This window comes from Neoarius graeffei, chromosome 3, assembly GCF_027579695.1.
Source record: "Neoarius graeffei isolate fNeoGra1 chromosome 3, fNeoGra1.pri, whole genome shotgun sequence".
Classification (NCBI taxonomy): Eukaryota; Metazoa; Chordata; class Actinopteri; order Siluriformes; family Ariidae; genus Neoarius; species Neoarius graeffei.
Window position 1 is genome coordinate 9,385,054 of NC_083571.1, and position 10,886 is coordinate 9,395,939.

The 10,886-nt window shown below is 39.3% G+C and overlaps 1 protein-coding gene across 2 annotated transcripts in view; it reads right to left on the minus strand.

Moving 5' to 3' along the window:
* Positions 1–10,189, minus strand: part of ttbk2b (tau tubulin kinase 2b) — an 80,554-nt gene extending 70,365 nt beyond the window's left edge. For both annotated transcript variants that reach the window (XM_060916362.1, XM_060916361.1), the window contains exon 1: positions 10,006–10,189. The gene's annotated coding sequence lies outside the window, so the exon portion shown is untranslated. The remainder of the gene's footprint in view (positions 1–10,005) is intronic.
* Positions 10,190–10,886: the final 697 nt, after the last annotated feature.

A 10,886-nucleotide genomic window follows, 5' to 3' on the forward strand; every position in this document is an offset into this window, starting at 1 on the left:
GATAATTGCAGCCTCTGCTCTACTACATACTCCGTGAACCCGAAGAGCCCCAGACCACCACAACACTGCTATCTATTGAACTGCTTTTCCCTTTTTTTTTAAACTTTCTTTCATGTCTTTTCAAGCACGTTTTGTTAACTTAATACCACATACCGATTTTTTTTCAAACATAAATAATCATCTGGGTGTCAATAATTGTGGAACAGTGTCAATAACTGTGTACAAAGGTGTCGATAATTGTGGAACAGTGTCACGTGATCTGATACACCAAGTAATCGTGAATCAACTCATTTTTTCCCTGTGGAAGTTTGGGTAATTATTCATGCACAATATACGTATTGCAAAAGCCAAAAGATCGTTAAGGTGTCGATAATTGTAGCCGCTGCTCTACTGTATAAATACTCCGTGAACCCGAAGAGCCCTAGACCCAAGCAACGACCCGGAACACCACAACACTACTATCTATTGAACTGCTTTTCCCTTTTTTTTTTTAAACTTTCATGTCTTTTCAAGCATGTTTTGTTAACTTAATACCACATACCGATTTTTTTTTTTTAATACAAATAATCATCTAAGGTGTCAATAATTGTGGCACGGTGTCGATAACTGTGGACAAAGGTGTCGATAATTGTGAAACGGTGTCACGTGATCTGATACACCAAGTAATCGTGAATCAACTCATTTTTTCACGGTGGAAGTTTGAGTAATTATGCATGCACAATATACATATTGCAACAGCCAAAAGATCGTTAAGGTGTCGATAATTGCAGCCTCTGCTCTACTGCATACTCCGTGAACCCGAAGAGCCCTAGACAACCACAACACTACTATATATTGAACTGCTTTTCCCTTTTTTTTTTTAAAAAAAACTTTCTTTCATGTCTTTTCAAGCACGTTTTGTTAACTTAATACCACATACCGATTTTTTTTCAAACATAAATAATCATCTGGGTGTCACTAATTGTGGAACAGTGTCAATAACTGTGTACAAAGGTGTCGATAATTGTGGAACAGTGTCACGTGATCTGATACACCAAGTAATTGTGAATCAACTCATTTTTTCCCTGTGGAAGTTTGAGGAATTATTCATGCACAATATACGTATTGCAAAAGCCAAAAGATCGTTAAGGTGTCGATAATTGTAGCCGCTGCTCTACTGTATAAATACTCCGTGAACCCGAAGAGCCCTAGACCCAAGCAACGACCCGGAACACCACAACACTACTATCTATTGAACTGCTTTTCCCTTTTTTTTTTTTTTTAAACTTTCTTTCATGTCTTTTCAATCATGTTTTGTTAACTTAATACCACATACCGATTTTTTTTTAATACAAATAATCATCTGGGTGTCAATAATTGCGGAACGGTGTTGATAACTGTGGACAAAGGTGTCGATAATTGTGGAACGGTGTCACATGATCCGATACACCAAGTAATCATGAATCAACTCATTTTTTCACGGTGGAAGTTTGAGTAATTATGCATGCACAATATACATATTGCAACAGCCAAAAGATCGTTAAGGTGTCGATAATTGCAGCCTCTGCTCTACTACATACTCCGTGAACCCGAAGAGCCCCAGACCACCACAACACTGCTATCTATTGAACTGCTTTTCCCTTTTTTTTTAAACTTTCTTTCATGTCTTTTCAAGCACGTTTTGTTAACTTAATACCACATACCGATTTTTTTTCAAACATAAATAATCATCTGGGTGTCAATAATTGTGGAACAGTGTCAATAACTGTGTACAAAGGTGTCGATAATTGTGGAACAGTGTCACGTGATCTGATACACCAAGTAATCGTGAATCAACTCATTTTTTCCCTGTGGAAGTTTGGGTAATTATTCATGCACAATATACGTATTGCAAAAGCCAAAAGATCGTTAAGGTGTCGATAATTGTAGCCGCTGCTCTACTGTATAAATACTCCGTGAACCCGAAGAGCCCTAGACCCAAGCAACGACCCGGAACACCACAACACTACTATCTATTGAACTGCTTTTCCCTTTTTTTTTTTAAACTTTCATGTCTTTTCAAGCATGTTTTGTTAACTTAATACCACATACCGATTTTTTTTTTTTAATACAAATAATCATCTAAGGTGTCAATAATTGTGGCACGGTGTCGATAACTGTGGACAAAGGTGTCGATAATTGTGAAACGGTGTCACGTGATCTGATACACCAAGTAATCGTGAATCAACTCATTTTTTCACGGTGGAAGTTTGAGTAATTATGCATGCACAATATACATATTGCAACAGCCAAAAGATCGTTAAGGTGTCGATAATTGCAGCCTCTGCTCTACTGCATACTCCGTGAACCCGAAGAGCCCTAGACAACCACAACACTACTATATATTGAACTGCTTTTCCCTTTTTTTTTTTAAAAAAAACTTTCTTTCATGTCTTTTCAAGCACGTTTTGTTAACTTAATACCACATACCGATTTTTTTTCAAACATAAATAATCATCTGGGTGTCACTAATTGTGGAACAGTGTCAATAACTGTGTACAAAGGTGTCGATAATTGTGGAACAGTGTCACGTGATCTGATACACCAAGTAATTGTGAATCAACTCATTTTTTCCCTGTGGAAGTTTGAGGAATTATTCATGCACAATATACGTATTGCAAAAGCCAAAAGATCGTTAAGGTGTCGATAATTGTAGCCGCTGCTCTACTGTATAAATACTCCGTGAACCCGAAGAGCCCTAGACCCAAGCAACGACCCGGAACACCACAACACTACTATCTATTGAACTGCTTTTCCCTTTTTTTTTTTTTTTAAACTTTCTTTCATGTCTTTTCAATCATGTTTTGTTAACTTAATACCACATACCGATTTTTTTTTAATACAAATAATCATCTGGGTGTCAATAATTGCGGAACGGTGTTGATAACTGTGGACAAAGGTGTCGATAATTGTGGAACGGTGTCACATGATCCGATACACCAAGTAATCATGAATCAACTCATTTTTTCACGGTGGAAGTTTGAGTAATTATGCATGCACAATATACATATTGCAACAGCCAAAAGATCGTTAAGGTGTCGATAATTGCAGCCTCTGCTCTACTACATACTCCGTGAACCCGAAGAGCCCCAGACCACCACAACACTGCTATCTATTGAACTGCTTTTCCCTTTTTTTTTAAACTTTCTTTCATGTCTTTTCAAGCACGTTTTGTTAACTTAATACCACATACCGATTTTTTTTCAAACATAAATAATCATCTGGGTGTCAATAATTGTGGAACAGTGTCAATAACTGTGTACAAAGGTGTCGATAATTGTGGAACAGTGTCACGTGATCTGATACACCAAGTAATCGTGAATCAACTCATTTTTTCCCTGTGGAAGTTTGGGTAATTATTCATGCACAATATACGTATTGCAAAAGCCAAAAGATCGTTAAGGTGTCGATAATTGTAGCCGCTGCTCTACTGTATAAATACTCCGTGAACCCGAAGAGCCCTAGACCCAAGCAACGACCCGGAACACCACAACACTACTATCTATTGAACTGCTTTTCCCTTTTTTTTTTTAAACTTTCATGTCTTTTCAAGCATGTTTTGTTAACTTAATACCACATACCGATTTTTTTTTTTTAATACAAATAATCATCTAAGGTGTCAATAATTGTGGCACGGTGTCGATAACTGTGGACAAAGGTGTCGATAATTGTGAAACGGTGTCACGTGATCTGATACACCAAGTAATCGTGAATCAACTCATTTTTTCACGGTGGAAGTTTGAGTAATTATGCATGCACAATATACATATTGCAACAGCCAAAAGATCGTTAAGGTGTCGATAATTGCAGCCTCTGCTCTACTGCATACTCCGTGAACCCGAAGAGCCCTAGACAACCACAACACTACTATATATTGAACTGCTTTTCCCTTTTTTTTTTTAAAAAAAACTTTCTTTCATGTCTTTTCAAGCACGTTTTGTTAACTTAATACCACATACCGATTTTTTTTCAAACATAAATAATCATCTGGGTGTCACTAATTGTGGAACAGTGTCAATAACTGTGTACAAAGGTGTCGATAATTGTGGAACAGTGTCACGTGATCTGATACACCAAGTAATTGTGAATCAACTCATTTTTTCCCTGTGGAAGTTTGAGGAATTATTCATGCACAATATACGTATTGCAAAAGCCAAAAGATCGTTAAGGTGTCGATAATTGTAGCCGCTGCTCTACTGTATAAATACTCCGTGAACCCGAAGAGCCCTAGACCCAAGCAACGACCCGGAACACCACAACACTACTATCTATTGAACTGCTTTTCCCTTTTTTTTTTTAAACTTTCATGTCTTTTCAAGCATGTTTTGTTAACTTAATACCACATACCAATTTTTTTTTTTAATACAAATAATCATCTAAGGTGTCAATAATTGTGGCACGGTGTCGATAACTGTGGACAAAGGTGTCGATAATTGTGAAACGGTGTCACGTGATCTGATACACCAAGTAATCGTGAATCAACTCATTTTTTCCCTGTGGAAGTTTGAGGAATTATTCATGCACAATATACGTATTGCAACAGCCAAAAGATCGTTAAGGTGTCGATAATTGTAGCCGCTGCTCTACTGTATAAATACTCCGTGAACCCGAAGAGCCCTAGACCCAAGCAACGACCCGGAACACCACAACACTACTATCTATTGAACTGCTTTTCCCTTTTTTTTTTTTTTTAAACTTTCTTTCATGTCTTTTCAATCATGTTTTGTTAACTTAATACCACATACCGATTTTTTTTTAATACAAATAATCATCTGGGTGTCAATAATTGCGGAACGGTGTTGATAACTGTGGACAAAGGTGTCGATAATTGTGGAACGGTGTCACATGATCCGATACACCAAGTAATCATGAATCAACTCATTTTTTCACGGTGGAAGTTTGAGTAATTATGCATGCACAATATACATATTGCAACAGCCAAAAGATCGTTAAGGTGTCGATAATTGCAGCCTCTGCTCTACTACATACTCCGTGAACCCGAAGAGCCCCAGACCACCACAACACTGCTATCTATTGAACTGCTTTTCCCTTTTTTTTTAAACTTTCTTTCATGTCTTTTCAAGCACGTTTTGTTAACTTAATACCACATACCGATTTTTTTTCAAACATAAATAATCATCTGGGTGTCAATAATTGTGGAACAGTGTCAATAACTGTGTACAAAGGTGTCGATAATTGTGGAACAGTGTCACGTGATCTGATACACCAAGTAATCGTGAATCAACTCATTTTTTCCCTGTGGAAGTTTGGGTAATTATTCATGCACAATATACGTATTGCAAAAGCCAAAAGATCGTTAAGGTGTCGATAATTGTAGCCGCTGCTCTACTGTATAAATACTCCGTGAACCCGAAGAGCCCTAGACCCAAGCAACGACCCGGAACACCACAACACTACTATCTATTGAACTGCTTTTCCCTTTTTTTTTTTAAACTTTCATGTCTTTTCAAGCATGTTTTGTTAACTTAATACCACATACCAATTTTTTTTTTTTAATACAAATAATCATCTAAGGTGTCAATAATTGTGGCACGGTGTCGATAACTGTGGACAAAGGTGTCGATAATTGTGAAACGGTGTCACGTGATCTGATACACCAAGTAATCGTGAATCAACTCATTTTTTCACGGTGGAAGTTTGAGTAATTATGCATGCACAATATACATATTGCAACAGCCAAAAGATCGTTAAGGTGTCGATAATTGCAGCCTCTGCTCTACTGCATACTCCGTGAACCCGAAGAGCCCTAGACAACCACAACACTACTATCTATTGAACTGCTTTTCCCTTTTTTTTTTTAAAAAAAACTTTCTTTCATGTCTTTTCAAGCACGTTTTGTTAACTTAATACCACATACCGATTTTTTTTCAAACATAAATAATCATCTGGGTGTCACTAATTGTGGAACAGTGTCAATAACTGTGTACAAAGGTGTCGATAATTGTGGAACAGTGTCACGTGATCTGATACACCAAGTAATTGTGAATCAACTCATTTTTTCCCTGTGGAAGTTTGAGTAATTATTCATGCACAATATACGTATTGCAAAAGCCAAAAGATCGTTAAGGTGTCGATAATTGTAGCCGCTGCTCTACTGTATAAATACTCCGTGAACCCGAAGAGCCCTAGACCCAAGCAACGACCCGGAACACCACAACACTACTATCTATTGAACTGCTTTTCCCTTTTTTTTTTAAACTTTCATGTCTTTTCAAGCATGTTTTGTTAACTTAATACCACATACCAATTTTTTTTTTTAATACAAATAATCATCTAAGGTGTCAATAATTGTGGCACGGTGTCGATAACTGTGGACAAAGGTGTCGATAATTGTGAAACGGTGTCACGTGATCTGATACACCAAGTAATCGTGAATCAACTCATTTTTTCACGGTGGAAGTTTGAGGAATTATTCATGCACAATATACGTATTGCAACAGCCAAAAGATCATTAAGGTGTCGATAATTGTAGCCGCTGCTCTACTGTATAAATACTCCGTGAACCCGAAGAGCCCCAGACCACCACAACACTGCTATCTACTGAACTGCTTTTCCCTTTTTTTTTTAAACTTTCTTTCATGTCTTTTCAAGCATGTTTTGTTAACTTAATACCACATACCAATTTTTTTTTTAAATATAAATAATCATCTGGGTGTCAATAATTGTGGAACAGTGTCAATAACTGTGGACAAAGGTGTCGATAATTGTGAAACGGTGTCACGTGATCTGATACACCAAGTAATCGTGAATCAACTCATTTTTTCCCTGTGGAAGTTTGAGGAATTATTCATGCACAATATACGTATTGCAAAAGCCAAAAGATCATTAAGGTGTCGATAATTGTAGCCGCTGCTCTACTATATAAATACTCCGTGAACCCGAAGAGCCCCAGACCACCACAACACTGCTATCTACTGAACTGCTTTTCCCTTTTTTTTTTAAACTTTCTTTCATGTCTTTTCAAGCACTGTGTATTTCTCATCTCATCTCATTATCTGTAGCCGCTTTATCCTGTTCTACAGGGTCGCAGGCAAGCTGGAGCCTATCCCAGCTGACTACGGGCGAAAGGCGGGGTACACCCTGGACAAGTCGCCAGGTCATCACAGGGCTGACACATAGACACAGACAACCATTCACACTCACATTCTGGGTGCGATTTGCTGGGGGGGATGGTGGGGATCATCCCCCCCTCTGGTTTTTATCTCTGCTGAAAAAAAATCCTCGGGGACAACCCCGTCAATAAAACAAACAAACCAAAAAAAAAGTTGACATGACCGGCATGTTGTGACACAGTTTTCTATGGTCTACATTGCACTCACTTTCAAAATGACCCGAAGTGGCAGCTTTGATGTTCACGAACGTCCCCAGCAAATAGATACATTGTAGATAATAACAATATCCAGAGTGTGAACGTGGATTTAGCGCCATGAATCACATCCTTATTGATGAGCGCAACAGAATGAATGTATCCACACTGAACAGCCTTCTTTTCCTCGCTGTCAGTGGGTCAGACGTGCGTTCCTTCCCTGCTGAGAAATTCGCAGAAATGTGGATTAAAGAAGGGCGAAACGCGGCGGATAGCGCACCGACGGGAAAGCAGAAAAGGCCACATGAACTGCGCCATCAGAGCAAACTGCTCATTTAGTATTCATGTATTTTAGTGATTTTCGAGTCACTGTCCATTTAATCCGGAGGGAGAGAAACATCACAGCAACGCGACAAGCAATGCGAACTTTGTTGTGTGTTAGTGTTCGTGTATTTAAAGTCAGAGAGATAGGAAGATGAATTTACTATCTCTGGTTTAGTGTTCGTTTTCATTTAGTGTTATTCATTTGATATCATTGGATGTTATTGAGCTGTTAGCCTATTGTTACCTTAATTTTGTGACGTTTCATGATTTTAAAAAAAAAAACATCCCCCCTTCTGGTTTTTTGACAAATCGCACCCTGCTCACATTCACACCTACGGTCAATTAACACTACGTTCACACTGCAGGCTGAAGTGACTCAAATCCGATTTTTTCGCCCATATGTGACCTGTATCCGATCTTTTATTGACAATATGAACGACACAGATCCGATTTTTTCAAATCCGACCCAGGCCGTTTGGATATGTGGTCCTAATTCCGATTCCTATCCGATCTTTTCATATGCGACTTCAGTCTGAACCGCCAGGTCGCATTCATCCGACTTACACGTCATCAACAAGCCACAAACGTCACTATTCTGCGCTGAAGTAGGCGGCGGGTCTCTCAAAAAAAGTTACAACAACATGGCGCATGACATCAATGCGACTCCGCACCCACACGTTCCTTTGAACGGAGGTTGCAGTCACTACCCCGCAGAACGCCTGAGCCAAAACCCTTGCCCTCTTCCTTCTCAACCTCCTCCTTAAGGCTACTGTGCATGTTCTGGCTCCGTCGCAACAACAACTGCATCATCGCCAGGTACTCCATGCTGGCTACTGTCATACACAGGAAACTTTAGGTTACTTCCGTAAACACTGGCCATGCTCACTGCGTGTGACGTCGTCGTATCCTGGAACGCGCATGCGGAACACTTTTAGGTCGCTTTTCGTTCATACTGAGGATCACATACAAGTCGCATATATTTGTTAATGTGAACGACCTCACAAAAAAATCGGAATTGCGCATTGCAGTGTGAACGTAGTGTTAGAGTCACCAGTTAACCTAACCTGCATGTCTTTGGACTGTGGGGGAAACCGGAGCACCCGGAGGAAACCCACGCGGACAACATGCAAACTCCGCATAGAAAGGCCCTCGCCGGCCACGGGGCTCGAACCCGGACCTTCTTGCTGTGAGGCGACAGCGCTAACCACTCCACCACCGTACCGCCCACTGTGCATTTCCTTCAGGAAATGTAAACGTAATTTCTGTTCTTGATGAAACATTGAGAAATGTCTTCAAATTCAAGAGAAAAATATTTAACATAATTCAACGGTACACTGAGAAAGAACTAAAAACTTACACAAAGCTCCTAAAACACTTTAGTAGGAAACAGGAAGTCGAAGTGAAATGTCTAATCTTGAACTGAATTTATTTAAGACTGCAAAACAGCTGTGATATAAAATAAAGACTTCCACACACTTAAAAATATTTTTTTTTTACCTCACCTGTTCAAGCACTAATCACCAAAAAGAGCAAATTCCTTGCAGGTGAGAACAGACTTGGCAATAAACTCAGTTCTGATTTCTGGTTCTGGTTCTGAATGTTGACTTCAGTCAGCTAAAAACACCTCCAACCTTCAGACACTGCTGTGGTTGAGATGATGATCATTACTACTGCGGCTGGAGAAGAAAACAGATCCGTTACACTGCAGCTTGTGAAGAGTTTCAGTATTTTGTCGCTTTTCTTCAGAGATTTAAAGGTCACACAGTCGCAGGCTAAAATCAGAGCTGCTAGCAAACACACATGCATGTCTCATTATTCACAGCTAGCTAGCTAACTAACTTACCTGCATTCATTCGGATGTGAGCGTAACCTTGGCAACGCACTAATTACATGTTGAGTGCACTAAAAGGAGGCTAGTTTTGTTGATCTGCTTAGCCGGCTAGCTACATCACTGCAGCGTTTATTATTAGCGCTCACGTTTTTGTTTTGCTAGCTTGCTAATTACTTTTCCCCCGCCTCATGTAGACTTCACAGACTCGCCTGCAATTTATTTATCAGTCATAACTGACCAAAAACGCTTCCCCCTACTGCTCCTTTTAAATATTATTATTTAGCCAAAAAAATAAAACCTGTATTACTTGGTTAGCTTGACTGAGTTGTTTTCCCACCCACATTCTGACCGGACACATCCCATTGGTCGTCTTCTTGTAAATATGACCGATACACAAATCGAATAGCAGAAACCGCTCATTACTAACCAATCCGAACGAAGAAGGCGGGACTTACCAGGAAACGGGTAGGGAAGGAAAAGCTAACGTTTCTGAAAGCATAGTTACCTTCATCTGCAGCTGCCGCAATCCGAGCCCGGGGTACCACACGCCATGGTGATTTAATAATAAGAGTGGCATATTAATTTTATACAGTATGAGAAAAGAATAATAAATGCGGCTGAATGAATGGTCCGTGTCAGAGGCGTCTCATCTCTGTTAACAGCGCTCTCGCTTCTGTTGCTGCTGCTACTGCTGCCAGCCTGTGACGTCACAGAGACTCCTTCAACCACTATTTCATATTCATACATAAAATATTCATCTTCTTGTCCAGGTGCAAAGACAGGTTTTTAATTTGGGCACCTAATTTTTTTTTTTTTTTACTATTTTTGCGCGTAGCGTGCCGAAAATTTTTGACGTATCATTTTTAGTAATTTTTTTAACCAGTTATAAATATATCGAGCAATAAAAATAATAGAAATTACATAATCATGTGCAAGTAGTGCTGTATCTAAAAAGTCAAAAGTTTTCTCCAACATTCTGAATAAATAAAAAAGAGAGAAATAGTTAATGAATTTTTTATATGCATGAAAAATGGGAAACAATATCAATCTATTTGCACAAGAGTATGGGCAGCAGAGAACTTTAAAATCTCAAACAGTGAAACAATAATGATCTAGAACAATCAAAATATCAAAAATAAATAAATGAATAGGGGTGGCACGGTGGTGTAGTGGTTAGCGCTGTCGCCTCACAGCAAGAAGGTCCTGGGTTCGAGCCCCGGGGCCGGCAAGGGCCTTTCTGTGTGGAGTTTGCATGTTGTCCGTGTGGGTTTCCTCCGGGTGCTCCGGTTTCCCCCACAGTCCAAAGACATGCAGGTTAGGTTAACTGGTGACTCTGAATTGACCGTAGGTGTGAATGGTTGTCTGTGTCTATGTGTCAGCCCTGTG